This window comes from Perognathus longimembris, chromosome 22, assembly GCF_023159225.1.
Source record: "Perognathus longimembris pacificus isolate PPM17 chromosome 22, ASM2315922v1, whole genome shotgun sequence".
In the NCBI taxonomy this organism is placed as follows: domain Eukaryota; kingdom Metazoa; phylum Chordata; class Mammalia; order Rodentia; family Heteromyidae; genus Perognathus; species Perognathus longimembris.
In genome coordinates this window covers 10,739,807-10,761,503 of record NC_063182.1, presented here as the reverse complement: position 1 = coordinate 10,761,503, position 21,697 = coordinate 10,739,807, and positions in this window count along the sequence as shown.

Sequence of the window (21,697 nt, the reverse complement as noted above, 5' to 3'; positions counted from 1 at the left end):
GTCCATGCTCTGTTTCTGTGCAGATTGAGGGGGCACAAGGAACTCTAGGGGTCCATTCCAAATCCCCAAGGCCTTAGATTCCTACAGTCCTATCAGGTGAGCATAGCCTAAGGCTGTATTCTTGTCTGTCTGTTGTGGCATTCTACTACAAGGTAAAGGTGTGAAGGCTAGATTGAATTAGTGAGGAGGGGGCAGGATGAGGACTGGAAGAGGCTTCTAATAGAGCTGCCACCGAGGAAAGATGCTCGGAATCACCAAACATCAAGCAAGTGGCAGTCCAGTGCCAGCAATGGCAGCCTAGGGACCCCAGGCCCAGATCGACCTCCTCTCTGATGAGAAAGTCTTATGCTTCTACTAGCCCATTGATTCTGTACCTTAAGGACAGGGGGTTTGGCTCAAGTGGTAAAGTTTCTGGCCTAGCAAGCATAAGGCCCTGAGTTCAAACCACAGTATTACCAGAAAAAAAAAAATCCACACCCTAAGGGATGGCTTACACTCTGTGCTGCTTGACTTTTGTAACACCTACCATTGCCCCAGGAGTCCTTTCTGACTCTTGCAAAGTCTTTTTGCTCTTTTTCTTTACTCTTCCCACAGGCATATATGAGCCAGTGATTATTGGGCTTGTTTTCCAAAGGAGGGAACTGAGGTCCAGGCAGGGAGAGAAAGAGATCTTTGCAAGCCCATAGCTGATGAGGGGCAGAGGTAGAACACTGATCTGGGCCACTAAGTTCCAAGTTCAACATTATCCTCACCTTCGCGTCATTGTGTCCATGGCCAGAATTGGTGCCTAAGGGCCTGGTCTTCCTTGGAAGCAGATTTTGTCCTCCCTTACCAGGGCAGCAAGCAACCTGGCACGTCTGTGTTTACTGAGGGGAGACTCCAGGTCCTTACTCTCATTCACAGTCAAAGGGAAGATGGTGGCAGGGAGCTGGCAGGATGCAAATCCCTCCCAAGACTGCCCAGCTCTGTCGCTTCGTGCTCTTCAGTTGGCAGTAAATTGATTCCTTTTGATAGATATTTCCAAGTCTCCAACTCAGAAATCCATAGGCACATGGATCTTTCTCGTTTCCTCCTCTGTGTGGAGCCTTCATCAGGCTGAGGTGGGGATGTGCTTCCAGACACTAATGAGAATTGGGCAGTCAGCTAGTGGACCTTTCACTTCACCTCCTCCTCGGCAAACAAACTCTACTCTGTGAACATCCTATAAAAAGTCCAGGCCACAAGTGCTTCAGCTGTGTGCCTAGCAGTTCCCAATGTTTCCTTTCCTAATGGGTGCTTATGACTGTGTACTTACTAACAGCATTAGGCTCTGGGGTCTCACACAGTAGATTCATATCCTAACTAAGCCATTTAGTTACCAGCTTGAACTCAGGGCCTGGGCACTGTCCCTTAGCTGTTTTACTCAATGCTGGCCCTTGACCACTCGAGTCACAGCCCACTTCTGGCTTTTGGTGCTTAGTTGGAGATAAGAACCTCACAGAATTTCCTGCCTGGGTAGGCTTTCAGCCTCCTGAGTAGCTAGGATTACAGGCATGAGACACTGGTACTTGGCCACTTTGGGCAACTTCTTAGTCAACTTCCCTGATTGGATTTGTATCATAATAATAGTATAATCATTTTCCATGTTTGTAGAAAGGACTAGAAGTTATGTAAAGTACATAGCACAGGCCTTGCCTCATTGGTTAGTATGAGGAGTTATCATTGTTATTGTTAAATTCCATCACTAGTATTTTTGCTGCTCTTCCAAATGTCATGTCACTTCATTCTTATGTACCTGCCTCACTTCTTGTCACAATAATCGTACATTTCTGCAGATTTGCTTTTGTTTGTTGTTTTTCTCGGCAGATGATAGGAGATCACTCTTCATGGAGCTCTAGTATTCTTCCTATCTTGAGAACAAAGGTGGTAACTGTTGTTTGCTCCTAGCTATATTTCCAAGTACATTTGTGTTGTTCCCAGTGGGATTAGAGAGCCTATTTCCACTGCAGCGTCTCCCGTTATCAACCCTACTTTCTACCTAACAAAGCCTCCATCAAATTTCTCCAAGATGTCAGTGCCTCCCTCATCTCTCCCTTTTCCTGCCCTGGTGATGAGAAAGGCTCGCTCCTCCTCCCTTCTTGGGGATGTAGTCCTCAGGTGGCTCCTATTGTCTTGCATAATAAATCTACTCTACTCTTCCCATGTATCTGAGCTTTCTGACCTCTTTGTCAATGCTATGCTAAGGCAATTCAAGCACTCTGCCTTATTCAAATGTATTATTTCCTAGAGAAAAAAAAAAAGCAATCTCAGAAGGTTACATATTGTGTGATCCCAATACAGTAACATTTTTAGAATGATAAGTCTATAAGATGGAGAAAAGATTAGTGGATGGTGGGGCACAGGAATGGTTGTGCAGGAAAGTTTGAGGGCTGGGAATGAATGCAGATCCAAAGAGTCAGCAGGAAGGAACGCTTGTGGTGACCAGAGCATTTCCTTATTTGTGACAGTAATTTCAGAAATAAATCATTGGACAAAATGGCATAGAATGAAACTCACATTCATACAAACACAGATGTTCATAGCAACTTTATTCATAGTTGCCAATCATTCAAAGTGAGCAAGTATCTTTCAGTCAGCAAATGGGTTAAAAATTATGATAATGCCGGATAATGGGATACTACTTGTTAGGAAATTGGAGGAGAGAAAGGAACAGGCTGGACTCGATCTCAACAGGTGAGGACTGGTTATTGAGGCATAGCAGCGAGGGGCAGCAACCTTCCCTAGGGAATGGAAGTTGTACAAGGAGGTGGGGTTGGAGTTGTGGGGTCTGAGCAAGGAGACAGGTTACTGAAAAGGCTCTTAGGGCTGGGGGCAGTGGGAACTTTTGGTTGGGCCTACAATGGAATGTTGATGGCCAGGCTTAGGTCAGATTGCCCTGCCTGAGTCAAGCATGTCCTAAGTATACCGGGTATTTTGCCTGATGTCCATATTCCCCTGGGATGAAAGGGTGGGGCTCAGGCCTTCATATCCTGTCTTTGGATACATAAAAAGATTGAGGCAAAAGGAGAGAGGTAAGTCCTCCACTACGTAGTACTAAAGAGAACAAGTTATTCTACCATGAAAACACATAGTGGAAACTTAACCATATATTACTAAGTAAAAGACTCTAACCTGGAAAGTCTTCATGCTCTAAGATTCCACTACAAATTGAGAATCCCTTATCCAAAATACCTGAGACTAGAAGCATTTTGGATTTGGGTAGAGAATTTTGGAATATTTGAATTTCATAATGAGATACTTTGGAACAAGACCTCAGTCTAGATACAAATACATTTATGTTTCCTATGTACCTCCTATACACAGCCTGAAGGTTACTGTATACTTCTACATATCACATTAGACCAGATGCAGAATTTTCTGTTTGTGGCATCATGCCAAAGTTTGGAGCTTTAGAGCATTTCAGATTTTCAAATCAGGAATCTTCAACCTGTACATGGAAAAAGCACTGAGCAATCTAGAAAAGGCAGAGCTTGCATTCTTGCCTTTGTTACTTGCTATTTGTGTGTATATATATGTGTATATATATATATATACATGTGTATATGTGTATATACACATGTGTATATGTGTATATATATATATGTATATATGTGTGTATGTATATGTGTATATGTGTGTGTATATATATATGTATATATATGTATATATATATATATACACATATATATACACACACACACATAGCCTCTGACTGGTTACTCCCAACCAGTCCACTATCCCTAAACACTTCCTTCCTGCCCCCAGTCCAGTTATTCCTCCTTCCTGGTAATGGGCCACAATTGGGTTTATGTTCCAAATGGAACTTTTCTGGCTTGTGCCAAGGGTGTGTTCTCCCATGTTGTTCATATTAACTGGTCCTGTGAACTTGTCAGCCCTTTACCTGACCTTTTCAAAAGTCTCTTTTAACAGGATAACATCCCTCAACCCAGGACGCCACCTGGGAACTTGCAGTTCAAGGCCATCCTCTTACTACATTGCTCTGCCCAGTGCAGATCTGGACCCTGAAGACCCCAGACCCAGGGACTCCTTGATGTGCCCAAGCTGCAGGAGGTAGCCAGAGGAGACCATGACACCCATTGGCCCTGATAACCATTCTTGTGGAAATGATGAGGAACTTTACCAACCAAACTGGACAGTACCAGGCCAAATGATAAATCAAGGACCCCTGACTACTTCGCCCCTTTACAGCAGGAAGTAGCTCCAGAAGAAACAACCTCCACCCATACTCCCAGCCTGGTACCCCTCCTCTGTTATTAATAAACAACAAATGGGGGAACGTTAGCATTTCCCTAGTCTCAGGTCCTCAGCTCCTCCCACTAGCCCCCAGATCCAGCCATACCTAATGAGCCACTCCTACTCACTACCTACCTACTTCCCCTTTACCCCTAGAGAGAAGCTGCCAGCTGGATAAGGGGCGGATGCCATGTAGCTCCCTCTCCCGTGGGAACTATGGCCCCACTAATAAACCTCCTTATGAACCTTCTTCTCCTGTCTGTGATTATCTCCACATGGTCCTCTGGGATGGCTGGGACCTGTGCTTTCAATGGTAGCAAGAAAAGTCCCGTGGTCATCAGGATACAACGGAGGCAGAGAGGAATAGGAGGAAGACAGTATTTTTTAGAGTAATAAAAATCTTCTGCATACAAAATGAATACGATCTTTGTATGTAAAAAGTAAAGAACCAGAATACTGGTGCAAACTATGGGCTTTCCACAGATAAGTGAATAAAAATCTATGCCCCTTAAGATGCATGTACATGTGCACGCACGCGTGCACACACACACACACGTGTTTAAAAATGGTGGGGAAATGTGTAACATGTATTGTTTTACTTAAGAGTAATTAGCTCTTTCCTGGTTTTGGTGCTTAAAATGACAACTCTAGAATGTGTCATGATGGGAAAAGCTGGACAAAGGTACCATTTGCGACAACTTCCTGTGAGTCTACATTTGACAATAAAAAGGATTTTTTTAATCTTTCAATTCTTTAGTCTGAAATTTATTTTGTATGTGGTATAGGGTGAGACTTAAGTTAATACAGAGTCACATGATCTGTAACACCCACTCTCCTATCTTGATTAATGTTGCCCTGGTCCACTTATTTGCAAAATCTCGAATGGGATTCCATTAAATTGAAATATTTAGGGATCTCTTTCTAATTAACCTGGATATCCTGTCCTATGTGTCCTTGATCTTGTGCCAGCGTTACACTGATGTTATTATCATTACTGATAGCACAAGTGATTCATACTGGTCTTCGTAATAATAAGGAAGTGGTAGAGGAAGAAGAAAATCAGTGGTTTCTTAGCATCTAGTTGTCATTTGAGATCTGGAAAAATGGTGAGGTTGGGATCAAATCCAGACCTGTAGGGTTCTGAAGGCTTTTTAAAAAAAATTATAATATCCTGTCTCAAAAAGAAAAAAAACCCTCATGGTTTATCCTTCAAGTTTAACTTAAAAAATAATTTGGTCTTGTTTTGAGTAGAAAATGAACATTTGATGTTTTAGTTTTCTATATTCAAATATGTAAATGAATCTTGTAAAAATTAGCTGTCTTGATATGTACTTTGATTTACTTTTAATGAATTAAAGGTATTTAGCTGGCCCCACATAGAAAGACATTTATTTGTTTAGTCTTTTCCTATTACACATTGAACATCCCTAACCTTGAAAACCTGAAATCTGAAACTTTTTTTTTGGTCGATGTGAGGCTTGAACTCAGGGCCTGGGCACTGTCCCTGAGCCTCTTTGTGCTCAAGGCTAGCACTCTACCCCTTGAGCCACCGCGCCACTTCCAGCTTTTGAGTGGTTAATTGGAGATAAGAGTCTCATGAGGACTTTTTTGAATGCTAATGTAAAGTTTTGGATTTGGGAGCATTTTGGATTTTGCAATTTCATATTAGAGATGCTCAACAAGTCAAGTCTATGTGACTATCCTCAAACTTAAAAAAACAGCTCAGAAATCGGAAGCATAGTTTTGTTCTAAGAATTTCATTTCAGGTGAGAGATATTCAAACTGTGTAAATAAAATAACAAAGAACATTCTTACACACATTTTATTTTCTAGGCTTGTAAGAATATCCATATATTAAATTTGTGAAAGTAAAATTTCTAGACCCAAGTGTTGGTATGATGATCATTTGAATAGGTGTTTTCTACTCTGCCTTCCAGAAAGTTGAAGAACCAACAATAAGACAGCATTCACTTCTCCAAAGCCTCTCAGAAGTGAAAATAGCATTTATTGTAGCTCTAATTTGTAGTTCTCATATTATGAATAAGAGTAATCATAAAATGCTGGCCTTCCTCTTAACCATTTGTAGAAACTCTTTACACATGTAACATGAATTGCAAAATTTCCCCTAGTTTGTCATTTTCCTTTTGACTTCATTTATACAGAGGTTACCATGCACAAATCATTTTCTTTTCATGTCATCAAGTTTGTCAGTCTTACATTTTTTGTTTTCATCTTTGTAACATACTGTGGTATTCTGTACTCCTAGATAATAAAAAAAACAAAAAATTCTATTTTTTTCTAATGAATGTATGGTTCTTCTGGGTTGTTTTTTTTAACTATCTGCATTTTATTTTTGTTTTAATAGCTATCCAGTTGTCCCACTACCACTTGTCTGTTTGTTTGCTTTCTTGTTTATGCCTTGTGAGGCTTCGGTATTGTCCCTGAGCTTTTTTTTTTTTTTTTTTTTTAAAGCTAGGGTTTTATCACTTGAGCCACAGTTCTACTTCTTGCTTTTGGGGCAGTTAATTAGAGATAAGAGTCTCATTGACTTTCCCTGGGCTGGCTTTAAACCTCCAAATCTCAGCCTTCTGAGTAGCTAGGATTATAGGTGAGAACCACCTAGCACCCGGCATTAATGTCATGTATTGTTAATAAGCCATTTCCCCAACTGATTTGAAATGTCAACTATTAATAAATTTCTATTTGTACTTGAGTCTATTCATGAGCCTGCAAGTCTGTTTTCATTGAACACTATGAGTATTCATGTATCAGTGCCACAGAGTTGTACTTACTATATTTGCTAATATGTCTTACTAGCTGATCAGCTTTGTGCTTGTTTGCTTTTCATTAACCTGTGTGTGTGGTAGAGACTTGGCCTTCCCAGCTTTCAGTTCTCCAAGTCAGAGTCTCTAAGCTGTTGTCCTCCTTCTCCTTTAGGAGCGAGATGAGCAGAAACGTGAGCCTCTTCATCCATCTCTCTTTGTCAAGGGCTTCTAAAAGCTTTTTATCAAGTTTGCTTCTAAATCCTAGCAAGATCATGCAGAGGCCTAAAGTATTTCTCTTGGTCAGGTTCTCAGAATAAGTTCTGAGGTTTGATGTTTTTCTCCAACTAATGTCAAATAACAGGCCTGTAATTTTCCCAAATTTAAGAGTATTTTCCCCTGGCTTCCTGGCTGGCTCCAACTTGTGAAAATATTCTCAATTACAACTTCACTTCCTTTAACATTGTGCAAGAGAGTATGTGGCAAAGCCTTAGAATATTAAATGCTTTTGACGTTTTTACTCTGACTTGCCAATTTCTCATGCGATTCCTTTTCCTTTTTAGAATGACAAATTTGAAAGCAATCACTCCATAACCTTTGGCTTTGTTATTTCTGTTTCCTTTGTGCTACCCATTTCTATTTCCCCATCTATCACTCTTCTCTATTGATTTTGGATGGTTCGGTGTTTGCCTTTGCGCTTTGTAAAGAGAGCCATTGATTTTGTCTAGAGATCTGAGAGCATTGTTGGATGGCATTTCTCAGTCTTAGTGTTGCTACTGAAGGCGTCACAGATTGCCTTACAAATGACTTTGTCTCAAGTCTGATTAAGAAAATTAAGTCTACTGACAGCTTTGGGGGAGAAAAACACGCTTCATATTTGTTATCTGCCTCTTTATGACAGTGAGAGCCAGAAGTGACCTACCTGTCTACTATCCTATTGTACCACTAAGGGCAAGTATGTGTTTGATTTCAAATCCAAAATATACAATATGATGAAGGGAAAAGAGAACTTTGGATGAAAATTCAGGAGGTCTGATGTGCTCTGGCTAGGTGGAATTCATTCAGAGGTTCAAAGGAGAAAAACGGAATGCTCCCAGATAGGAAGTTGTAGTGTACAGATTATTCTAGATCACCCCTAAATGAAAAGGAATCAGATATAATGTAACCTTTTACCTTTCTTCTATGCAAATCACTCTCCAGATTTGTATACTCCCTAGAGTCGATTGAGATGAAATGAGAAATTAGGTGATCAAAAAATAAACAGAAGGGCTGGGGATATGGCCTAGTGGCAAGAGAGCTTGCCTCGTATACATGAGGCCCTGGGTTCGATTCCCCAGCACCACATATACAGAAAACGGCCAGAAGTGGCGCTGTGGCTCAAGTGGCAGAGTGCTAGCCTTGAGCAAAAGGAAGCCAGGGACAGTGCTCAGGCCCTGAGTCCAAGGCCCAGGACTGGCCAAAAAAAAAAAACAAAAAAAAAAAAACAGAAAAAAGGATGATAGGAAAAGTCCTCTCGGATGACTAGATAACTAAGTATTGACCTAGTTGAATATTGCTTAAATGTATCAATGAGTTCCACAGTTCTGATGAATGGCCACTGAAGTAGGTACTCACGTATTTGGTGGGGGTGAAGGAATGGGTGAGTGACTAGTGAAGTCCAGAGTGATGACTCAGATCCGTGAGCTGACTCACCTGCTCTAATGAGAGTCCCCAGACTCTGTCCAGGGGGAGCCTTCAAAGAGCAAAGGAAACACACCCATTTCATTTCCACTAGAGTAAACCATGGTTCTTTCCATTTCAGTCAAGCTCTGTATCTTCCTGGGTATTTAGGAAAAACTAGGTCCTTTGCCCAACTGTAAGTCAGATAGCTTTTTTTTGCCTATGTTTGTACCTTAATGAGTCAGTATGTCATAACCAGCCTTCTAGCTTACCTGGCTCCTCCTCAACCAAAATGGCCCTCTCTCTTCTGTCTCCCATTGCATTCTCCAGGTGGCCCGCATCACACCCCAGCTTACCTGCCCAGCTGTCTCATGGTTGGTGAGGTGATTCATGTGTACTTTGGGTGGGGTATTTGGAATGCCATAGTCTTATCATATTCATTTCAGCTTATTGCCCACAATATTTTCCATCACTGAGAAAATGCTTTATTAATCTTTGTAGTGACCTATGTAAATATGATCTTTCAGATTTAATGTAGTGCATTACTCTTGTACAAATGAAAAAAATAAGTTTACCATTTCTAGACTACTGTGGCTATCAATTTCTCTACAGTGTTAAGACTCAACATAGTAAATTGAGATACTTTTTTCCCAAGGTTGACAATACAGCTAAAGTGTCTAAAAATTCAAACATTTTTATATGGCCTGGGGTGGTGGGGAGGCCAGTATTGACAATACACTATGCATTAACAGATTTTCAAGACTCTAAACAAAATTCTAGAGATACTTAGAACCCTCTATTAATAACATGAAAAGACAAAGTAAAAATAAAATCCCAGAAAACAGCAAACTTCTGTTACCTTTGTGGTACCTACTGGACTATCTCATCCAGTCTGAGTGGAAAAAAAAAACCCACAACATAGAAATGTGGCATTCTCAAGATCATTTTAGTTCAAGAAAAAAAAATGAATCAGTCTTCTTTAATCTAATAAGAACATGCTAGAATATTTTCCAGCAGTAAAACATAATGAATTTAGAACTACATGAAATAAAATAAAAATGGATAAATCTTAGATGTAATGTTGAGGAAGGGAAATAAATCCAGAATCTATGTATGCATGTATGTATGTATGTACATATATGCACAGATATGTATGTATTTATCTACTATCTATCTAAGATAAACTCAGTTACATGGGACATATATATGTGTGTGTATTTGTTTCCTGGGGCTGTTGTAATAGATTATCACAACTTGGTGGCTTAAAACAAAAGATATGATTCTCTCTCAAAGTTCTGGAGGCCAGAGCCTGAGATGAGTTTTGCTGGACTAAAAGTCAAGGAGTTGGCAGAGTTTTGCTGCCTCCGGAGGCCCCAGGGAAGAATCTGTTCCTTGCTTCTTCCAGCTCATGTAGCTGCCAACATTTCTTGGCCACCTCACTCCAAGTCTGCCTTCATGGCCACATTGCCTTCTCGTCTGCAGGCAAATCCTCCGCTCCATTTCACTAGGTCACTTGTGATTGCACTTAGGGCCCCACTGGTTAATGCAGGAGAACTTTCCCATCTTAACAATCTTCATTTCATCACCTCTCCAATATCTTTATTGTGTAAAGTATTAATGACAGGTTCCAGGGATTAGGGTGCAATCAGGGTTGGTAATGCTCTGACTTTTAAAGTGAGGAATGTCCTGTTAACAGGTGTTTATCTTAGTGTGGTTTGAATTTACATAGATATTATACTAACATAATGTTTTTAATTTAAGGAAGGCAGTAGGAAATTTCTGATCTTATTAAAAAAATAAAAAAGAAGTACAAGTCAGATATAGTGGCTTGTGCCTATAATCCTAGCACTCAGTAGGCTAAGGCAGGAGGATCGAGAGTTTGAGGGAAGTCTGGACTACTTAGGAAGACCTGAATCTCAAAAAGCAGAAAGAAGAAACACAGGATGTAAAGATGCTGGATCTTTCCAGTACTGTTGATGGGAATGTAGAGCGGTACAGCCACTCTGGAAAGCAGTGTGGTAGCTTCTTACACAATTAAAAATAATCTAGTAATTTTATGGATGACATCTGTTCTTCACCTAAAACCTAAAGTTCATGAAGCTTTATTTTTCAAACTGAAAACAATCTTTTTTCCCCTTTATTGTCAAAGTGAAGTACAGAGGAGTTACAGTTTCATAGGTAAGGCAGTGAGTACATTTCTTGCTTTGTTTTGTTTTTTGCCAGTCTTGGGGCTTGAACTCAGGGCTTCTTTTTGCTCCAGGCTAGCACTCTACCACTTGAGCCATAGCATCACTTCTGGCCATTTTCTGTATATGTGGTGCTGAGGAATCGAACCCAGGGCTTCATGTATATGAGGCAAGCACTTTACCACTAGGCCATATTCCCAGCCCCTGTGAGTGCATTTCTTATTCAACTTGTTACTTCCTCCCCTGAAAATACTCTTTTTTTTTTTTTTTTTTTTTTGGCCAGTCCTGGGCCTTGGACTCAGGGCCTGAGCACTGTCCCTGTCTTCTTCCCACTCAAGGCTAGCACTCTGCCACTTGAACCACAGCGCCGCTTCTGACCATTTTCTGTATATGTGGTGCTGGGGAATCGAACCTAGGGCCTCGTGTATCCGAGGCAGGCACTCTTGCCACTAGGCTATATCCATAGCCCTGAAAATACTCTTAATACCCTTAATAGAATAATCACTATTGTGTTTAATTATCAATACATGCAAAGACTTGAATAGACCTAAAAAGCATTATGCTGAGTGAAAAAAATAGTCAATTATAGAGATCACAGTGCTGTGTGGATCTATAGACTTTACAGTCTCAAAATGTCAAATTTATAGCTCTAGAGAGCAGATTCATGATTGTCAGGGATAGGGAAGGTGCTGTGGTTGTGATTCTGAAGGGACAGTTTGAGGGAGAATTTTATGGTGCTGGAATATTCTGTATCTTGACCTGGTGGTGCTCTTAGAAATTGATGCTTGAAAAACTGGAATAGAACCATCGAATACATCATATTAATATCATCCTTATGCTTCTGGTATCATAGTACCATGTGTAAGCTTTAACTGTTCAGGTGAATGGCACAGGGCTTTCTCTACACTCTCATTGCAACTTCTTGGGAGCCTATAATGAAATCCACAAAGCTGAATAAAGGTAGGAAGTGAACGTTTTCCCAAGACAAAAGGGAACAGTTGTGAATGCAATTCTTCTTCCTTGTTATCATGTCTAGATTTCTCCAAATCAACCTTTAAACAGGGCCTGTTGCCAACCAACTGCACAGTCGTTCAGCATCTTCGCAGTGTACCCGACCCCCTGTGTCGTGGACTCGCTCCTTTGGAGACTATGCCTACGCTTCTCACCCTTTTTCTGTGACTGCCGTGGCTGCTGGATCTGTTAAATAACTTCTGTCTGACTTTGTTCATCACATCTTATCTGAAGCAAGTTTCCTTGATCTTCTTAGCACAATCTGCTCATCAGTACAGGGAGCAAACACAGCGAGTCTCCTCTGTTGTGACCTGCTGGACCTTTCCCTTCTGCAGCCTGCTTTTAAACCTCTTCCTGTATGCCTGGTTAAAAGCAACACACTGAAGTCTGACAGAATCCTTTCCTGTCTTTTATTATTATATTTGGACTTTCTCTAGCCAGATGGCTGGTAATAATCACTTCTCCTTTCTTCTTCTCTTCCCCTCCCCCTTTCCTCTCGTCTGCCCTTCTCTTTCCCTCCTTCCTTTCCTTCCTCTCTTCTTTCCCTCTCCTCCCTTCCCTTCCTCCCCTCCCCTCCCTTCCTTTCCTCCCCTCCCTTCCCTTATCCTCCCATCCATTTTCCTTCTCCCCTCCTCTCCTTTTTTCTCCTTTCTTTTCCCATTTTCCCCTTCCCTCCCTTCCTTTTCCTTCCTTCTCTCTTCTCCTTTCCTTCCTTCTTTCCTTCCCCATCTCCCCTTCAGTCCTCTTCTCTCCTCCCTTCCCTTCTTGAAGACACTGTGATTCTGAAGGGGAGGGGGACAGGGCTCTGATCAAGCTAGAAGACAGGCCCTGGAGGCTGGACACTTTGCCAGCCACCAGCTTAAAGCTTCTAAGCACCCCAAGTTCAGAAAGCAGTGTAACTCCTGTCTACTACCACTGCCCAGTTCAAATGTTAAAAACCCACTTGGCACCAACCTAATTCTGAAGCAGAGTATCTCAAGATTTCATGAGCTGAGTGCTTCTTGTTAGCAGCTTCCCAGAGTCTTTCTGCCCCAAACAAAAGACTTCCTCTCAATATGGCATCTTGCTAGCCACCAACATAGAGAGGAAAAGCATGCCTTCTTCAGCGCGGCCCGTCTTGCACACCTGAGCAGCCATGCTGTCTTCAATTCCCACCTGGAGTTGAAGGCTTGCAGGGTGTGTGCGCTTCCCCAGCAGGGCCAGGTCCCCTTGCAGAGGAGTCCTGAGCTTTTCCACCACCCTGAGAATGGGCTTGGAACGCCTCCTTCCCATTTTTGTTAGCTTGTTTGTTTGGGGGTTCTATATTCCTGCTTCCTCTTTTGCGATTCCTGGTGCTGTTCTTCTCCTTCTTCAGAACCTCGGCTCAAAAGCTAAGCCAGCTCCCAAAGGTGCTACCAGCTTGAGGCTGGGAGCAAACTGCTAGTTGTGCAACAGTAACTTTCTGAGTCACAGACGTTTATTTCCACATCAGCAGACAACATATTCTTTTTTTTTCTTTAATTTTTATTATCAAACTGATGTACAGAGAGGTTACAGTTTCATACGTTAGGCATTGGATACAATTCTTGTACTGTTTGTTACCTTGTCCTTCGTACCCCCTACCCTCCTCCCCCTTTCCCTTCCCCCACCCCCTGGAGGTGTTCAGTTCACTCACACCAAACAGTTTTGCAAGTATTGCTTTTGTAGTTGTTTGTCTTTTTTTACCCTGTGTCTCTCAATTTTGGTATTCCCTTTCAATTTCCTGCATCCAATACCAGTATACACGGTTTCCAATATACTCAAGATTACAGAGATAGTGTAGGTACAACCACAGGAAGGTGATATAAGAACATCATCAATAATAGAAGCTACATATACACATGGGACGTTGAAAGTAGTTACAACTGTGATATAACAATTGTTTCCATAACATGGAGTTCATTTCACTTAGCATCATCTTATGTGTTCATAAGGGTATAGCTATTGGGCCTTGTGATGCTCTGCTATGACTTGCCTAAACCTGTACTAATTGTTCCCAATAAGGGAGACCATAGAGTCCATGTTTCTTTGGGTCTCAGCAGACAACATATTCTAAATCCCATATCTTCTTCTTCTTCTTTTTTTATTTTGGTTTACATCCTCATTTTGGTGGAGCACATTATCAGTAGTTCCTCAGAAAGTGCATTTAGAACTAAAGATGTCATTCTTTGTAAGTGTGTGTGTGGAGGGGTGTTTGTGTGTGTGCACACTAGTGCTGGGGCTTGAACTGAGGACCTCAGTGCTGTTCCTTAGCTTTTTTGCCCAAAGCTCATACTCTATCACTTGAGTCACAGCTCCACTTCTACTTTTTAGGTGGTTAATTGGAGAAAAAAGAGGCTCATGGGCTTTCCTACTCAGGCTGGCTTCAAACCACGATCCTCAGATCTCAGCCTCCTGAGTAGCTAGGATTACAGGCATGAGCCAGGGACACCCAGCTAAAATGTCATTATTCTATCCTCACTCATGTTTGTAATTTTAAAAAAAGTATTATCTTTAAACAGTTGTGCAAATGAGTGGTTTGGAATAGAACTCTGAATCCCTTTGACATATTTTGTTGGTATCACCATATTATCTTCTAATTTTAAAACTGCTGTTGGTAAGATGCCACAATTCTGTTTATCACCCCCTTGGCTCTCACTTTCTTTTATTCTGTCTCTGAAAGTTTTTAAGATCCTCTCTAGTGTGTGTGTGTGTGTGTGTGTGTGTGTGTGTGTGTGTGTGTGTGTGTGTGTGTTCATCATTGTCAGTCCTAGGGCTTCAACTCAGGGTTTGGGCGCTGTCCCTCAGCTCTTTTGCATAAGGCTAACACTTTACCACCTTGAGCTACGGCTCCACTTCCAGGTTTCTGGTGATTAATTGGAGGTAAACATCTCACGGTGGCTTGCCTGCCCGGGTTGGTTTTGAACTGTCATCCTCAGGTCTCAGCCTTCTAAGCAGTTAGGATTACATGTGTGAGCCACCAGTGCCCAGCGAGATATTCTCTTTATTCTCAATGCTGTAACCATTGTAATGTAAAATGACATAATATTATGAACCTTTTTATTTTTTAGGTCAGGCATATAATGGTCATGTTCAGCCTGTTAAATAATATTATTATATACTGAGAAACATCTTTTTTCATTTTTATTAGCATATATTATTGTTACAAAGGAGTTACATTGGGGTATTTCCATATATTTACACAATGTACTCTGATCAAGTTCATCCCCCTATCGTTCCCTCTTATTCTCCCTCTTCCTTTCTTAGAGAAAATTCATTAGGTTTTGTTTATCTATTGTGGTACATTCATGCAAGTGTATTGAATATCTGACCATAATAACTCACCCCTCACCCTCTCCTTTTGTCCTTAACTCATGCTGATAAATGGCCCCAACAGAATCTGTTTTACATTCCTCTACGTAAGAGAGAAATCACGTAATATTTGTCTTTCCAGTCTGGCTTATTTTGTTTAACATGATCTTCTCTAGTTCCACCCATTTTCCTGTAAATGACATAATTTCATTTTTCTTCCTGGCAGAAGAATACTCCATTGTGAGTATATATGCTACATTTTCTTTATCAGTTAATCAATTGATGAAAACCTAGGCAGGTTCTATATTTTGGATACTGTGATTAGTGCTGCTATAAACATGGGTAGGCAGGTGTATCTTGACTATATGTTACTTAAATTCCTTCAGATGTATACCCCAGAGAGGTATAACAGATCACATTGTAGTTTTAGCATTCATTTGTTAAAGGAACCTCCAAACTGGTTTCTATCTATTTAATAACTTCCTTTGTCTAATATTTGTAAGGTCCACCCCCTGGAGGGCTCCATGCAGATGCCCCCCATCTGTTTAGGTCTTCGCCCAGTACCTCAGTTACCTAGGTAACTGGCATAACCAGAGGCAGTGACCTCCTCCTTCTCTGAGGTCACATCCAATCCACCTGGCCAGATCTCCTATCTTTTCCTATATAATCCTGCTCAACACAGTCCCCGCTCTCTTTCCTTTTCTCTCATACTCTCTCTTGTTGTTTTCTCTCTTTTTCCCTTCTTCTTTCTCTTCTGTCTCCCCACACCTCCATCTTGTGTGAGCTGGCAGTTTGCTTTCCCCCCCAATAAACTCCTTTCTGCCTGAACCCTGTGGCAGGCTTCCTTTCTGGCGAACCTTGCAATATTTTTAGGCCCTCTTTCTTGATCTTCTGCTATTTGGAATTGACCCTTTACTATTTTCTGTTGTTTTTGGAAGGTCTTGCTACAAAGTGGTCAGCCCAAACTGACTTCATTCTCATTATGTAACCCATGCTTGCCTCAAACTCATAATCCTTCTACCTTTTGAGTACATAAATTCCAGGTGTACCCTCCATCCTCAGCTCCTTTGCGATTTTCTTTAAAAACAACAACAACAAAAACAACAACAAACGTTCTCTCTTGTGGTGTATAGTCTATCTTTTTTTAATTAACTCTCTGAGACATGTATTACCTTCTATTTTTCTATTGAGACTTTAACTTTGATCATCATGGTGTAAAATTTCAAGAATATATACATACATGTACACAATATTATTAATTTTAGTGGTACTGGGGTTTAAACTCAGGGCATTGCTTAAGTCTTACCTCTTGGCCTTTTTGCCTTTCATTTTCAGGTAGAGTCTTGCTCCCTTTCCCCTTCTTTCTCTACCATTTCCCTATGTTCTTTTTCTTGTCTATATTTTTGCTGGCATCAGGGCTTGAACTCAAGGCCTAGCCTCTCAACTGGCCTTTTTGTTCATGCCCAGATCTCTATCACTTGAGCCACACCTCCAGTCCAGCTTTCATGGTGCTTAATTGGAGATAAGAGTCTCATGGGCTTTTTGCCCAGGCTGGCTTTAAACCATGACCCTAAGATCTCAGCCTCCCAAGTATGGAGCATTATAGGCATGAGCTACTGGTGCCAGCTCCAATTTTCACCGGAGCTGCTTCCAATAGAACATTTCTCTTTCTTCTACTGCTAATATGTGCTGATATCCTGAAATAGAAAGCCTCCCGTGTCCAGACTTTCCAGAGAACAAATGTGCCTTTTCTACAGATGGGGAGGAGGGAAGGGAGTGAGGTGGTGAGGGGTAAAGACATAGTGTTACACTTTTTCTTTCAATAACTTTCAACCGGCCCCCTGGTGTCATGTCCATCCTGGCCTATATCTTACAAAATATCTAAAACCTGGATTTCTGAAATTTGCCAGGTTTCCTCCCCCTACCCCACCCCCAGGTTGGTTGTGGGGCTTGAACTCAGGGCCTGGGCACTGTCCCTGAGCTTTTGTGCTGAAGGCTAGTGCTCTACCACTTTGAGCCAGAGTGCCACTTCTCGTTTTGGGGTAGTTAGCTGGAGATAAGAGTCTCATGGGGGCTGGGGATATAGCCTAGTGGCAAGAGTGCCTGCCTCGGATACACGAGGCCCTAGGTTCGATTCCCCAGCACCACATATACAGAAAACGGCCAGAAGCGGTGCTGTGGCTCAAGTGGCAGAGTGCTAGCCTTGAGCAAAAAGAAGCTAGGAACAGTGCTCAGGCCCTGAGTCTAAGGCCCAGAACTGGCCAAAAAAAAAAAAAAAAAAAAAAAGAGTCTCATGGACTTGGCATCAAACCGCCATCCTCAGATCTCAACCTCTCGAGTAGCTAGGAATGCAGGTGTGAGCCCCAGCCCCCTGGGCACCAGGCCTTGTCAGGTTTCTGTGAAGTTAATTGGCTTGCTTCCCACTGTGAGTTCCTCTTCACCTTTCTCAGGTCTGCTGTGTTAGTGGCAACTCATTCACCTACTTCTTTCAAAACTTTTCCATTTGAAAGTCACTTCCCTTTTCTTGCTTGGTGCTATGTGTGTATGTATGCCTGTGTGGTATTTATTTATGTTTATAACTTGTCTTTCAGACAGAAGAGATATAAATGCACATCTTTAACTGGACCATCTTTAATTGAAAGTCCCTGGTATAAAATTGCAGGGTAGTACAGGAAGATGGTAGCAGTTTCCCTTTGCCTTTATCCTAGTTCTTGTGAACATTTGGGCAGCCTTATGACACAGTTAGGAAAAATACAACTTCAACATCTCTTGGCTCCTTGATAAGGCTGTTCCAGGAATTGTCCTACACATAACATGGTGTGTGCTTTATGAAATTGGTATGTCAATCAAAGCCTGGTTATTTTCCTTGCTCTTTTGGTATGCCTTCTGCCATAACTTATTTTTTTTCTGATTGAATCTAAGCTTTGGCATTAAGGGCAGGATGGGAATGACCATTATGTGATATCCTAATTTCTAGTAGAAATCCAAATTGTAAAGGCGTCAGATTTTTTAAATTTTATTTTGTTGGTTGTGGAGCTTGAACTCAGGGCCTTGGCATTGTCCCTGAGCTCTTTTGCTTAAGACTAGCACTTTATCACTTTGAACCACAGATCCACTTTCAGTTTCTGAGTGGTTAACTGTTACAGGGTTGTGCTGATAGCTTTAGCGTGGCCTTTTTTCTAGTCATTTGGGTAAATGCTCAAGAGTGGGACTGCTGGGTCCTAGGGGAGCTCTATGGTTCATTTTTTGAGGAGCCTCCATACTGCTTTCCAGAGTAGTTGAACAAGTTTGCCAACAGTGTAGTACACCAACAGTGTAGTAGGGTTCCCTTTTGGCCACATCCCTGCCAGCATCTGTTGTTATTACATTTCTTAATAATGTTCATTCTAGGGCTAGGGATATGGCCTAGTGGCAAGAGTGCTTGCCTCCTATACATGAAGCCCTGGGTTCTATTCCCCAGCACTACATATATAGAAAACGGCCAGAGGTGGCGCTGTGGCTCAAGTGGTAGAGTGCTAGCCTTGAGCAGAAAGAAGCCAGGGACAGTGCTCACTCCTTGAGTCCAAGCCCAGGACTGGCAAAAAAAAAGTTCATTCTAACTGGGTGAGGTGGAATCTCAATGTTGTTTGGATTTGCATTTCTTTTATGGCCAGAGATGTTGAGTATTTCTTCATGTGCCTCTTGGCCATTCTCATTTCCTCTTCAGAGAAATCTCTCTTTAAGTCTTCAGCCCACTTGTTAATGGGGTGGCTGTTTCTTTGAGGATTTGTTTGGGGGGGGATTTAATATTTTGAGTTCTAAGTATGTTTTAGATATGAGGCCCTTGTCTGTTGTATGGCTAATGAAGATCTTCTCTCAGCCTGTGGGCTTTCTATAAATCATACTAGCTATGTCCTTTGCCATGCAGAAGCTCTGCAGTTTAATGCAATCCCATTTATCCAAACTTTCTTTGATTTGTTGTGTTTCTGGGTCTTTATTAAAAAAATTTCAACCTGTGCCAAGGAGCCCAAGTGTTTCCCCTATTCCTTTCTGTGATGTTGTCAGGGTATCTGCTTATCTGATCTGTGGAAGGGAAAGGAAATCACAGAAATGGCAGGACAAAGGATGAACTAATGCAACAGTGATATTCACTAGGCACGATGTTGGAAATGAACTTCACTACTTGGAGGAGAGGGGAGTAGGGAGGCTTAAGCAGGAGAAAATGAGGGAGGGGATAAAAGTGGTCAAAAAGAAATGTACTCATTACCTTACTTATGTAACTCTAACCTCCTTGTTCATCACCTTTACAATAAATATGTGTTTTTTTTAAAAGGAAGTTTACAAACCTTTCTGCCCAGGCTGGCTTTGAACCATGATCCTCAGATCTCAGCCTCCTGAGTAGCTAGGATTAGAGGTGTGAGCCACTGGCACCTAGTAGTCCTTAGATTTTTTAAACTCAAAGATTTAGAGTTGGTGTCTAAACAGTAAATGTTTTCATTAAGAACAAAAGACCACCTTCCACAAGCATAAAACATTTGTTCCCCACCTTCTAAGTGCCCTAAGTTTCTAGTGAAGATGCCCTGGGCTCCTATGACTGTCCCATCACAACTCTCCAACCAGTCAAGGCTTCCCTGGGGACCCCTCTCCACTTAGCACCCATGAGGCTATGCACTGGCTTTGCACACCTTGGGGTTGGGAAGCTTACTTTCTCCATTTGCTGTCTTGAAGTTTCTTTCTACCATCTACTGCTTACTGTGGCTGATTATGCTCCTAGATCTCTGCTAAAGGCTTTGCAAACATCTCATTTAATCTTCACCACAACCCTAGAAGCACTGTTAGTCTCACTTTGCAACTGAGAAAGTTCAGAGGAACTACTGCTTGCCCCAAACTCCTAGCTCAGGAGCGCAGGGCCAGCAGGTGAGGGCTAGTTGGTCTACAGATGACTCTTGCGCTTTGTTTGTTTCACCTTAGTCCATCCCATAATACCCCTGTCTGTGGTTTCCACCCACTGAGGAGCATAGGAGAAAAGGCCTAACCTTTCTTCCACATGAGCACTCCTCAGCTATTTGAAGATATTTATCTGATATCCATTCTACTGCAGGCTAGAGCTTTCTTGAATAAAATAAGATCAATATCTGTTTTAAGGGCTCTGTGTTTCTTTCTCTCTGGTTTCTGAGCTGGGTTCTCACTCAAAGCACTGGAAAGCGTGTCAGAAGGCAGACACTGGATCTTCTCTGTGTGGCCAGGATCAGCCATGACTCTACCCTCCATCCACCTTGTGATGGGTGAGAGGAGCCCGGATGAGCCTGGAGCAGCCTTGAGCTTCTGAAATAGCAGAACATCAGCCTCTGATGTCATCTCACATTAAATGGAGTTCATTCAGAAGACTCACCTGAGTTCCAGAAGAATAGCAGTTGCTTGAAAGGGTTTCTTTCCTTTTTTGAAACTTCTTGTGTTCCTTCTTTTTCCTTTGTGTTTCTCTTTTCCTCTCCTTTCCTTCCTCATTTCTTTTTCCCTTGCTTCCTTCCTTTCTTCCTTCTTTTCTTTTTCTTAACATACATTAATTAGTTGTACAAGGTGCTGATTTATTTCTGACATTCCCACACATACATACAATGTATCCATCAACCTCATTTCTTTCTAAGGTTCTTTCTGCTTCAACCTCTAGAATCTAGAATTGCAGGTGTACACCACCATGGATAGATAATAAAAGGGATTTTATTTATTTATTTATTTATCTATCTAGCTATCTATCTATTTATTTATTTATTTTTGGTGGTGGTAGTACTACTGGGGCTTGAACTTTGTGTTTTGCCAGACAGGTCCTCTACCATTTGATCAAGTCTCCAGCCCACTGATCCTAAATAGACTCTGTTATATGCCATTAAAGCAGCTTCAAATCATAGATTCACTTTGAGCAAGTGCGCATGTGAATCCTGCCAGATTGCCTAGCTCTTTGATTGCAAGTAGATCTGACTTACCTACCACGCCTGCCTGATCTACCTAGTCATGAACCCTAGGAACCAAATAGACCCCAAAGAAACCTGACTGCCTTAGAATCTGCAGGAGAGGGACCTGTTGCTTCAATAAGCCTTTCTAACAGGCTGTCATCATCACCTACGTTTGGAAAGCATTGTTTTGAGGAGTTGATGTTTGAAGTTCCATTCTTTGTATGCGTTTACAAAATGGAAAGGACACAGAAATGAAGATTCTAATGGTTAATTTTATGTGTCAGCTTGTCTAGACCATATCACATGTGCTTTAACATTACTCTGTATAGTTCTGTAAAGGTGTCTTGGATGAGATTAAAATTGGAATTGATGGACACAGTAAAGCAGATTGGAGCAGGTCTTCATTCTAGGCCTTCTCAGCCAGGAGTCCTGAATAGAACAAAAAGACTGATCACCTCTGAGCAAGAGTGCACTCTGTGGCACGTGGCTGTGTACTTGAACCGCATCCTTAGCTCTCCCCTGGTCTCTAGTCTCATAGCCCATCTGTAGATTATTCCAGCCCTCATGG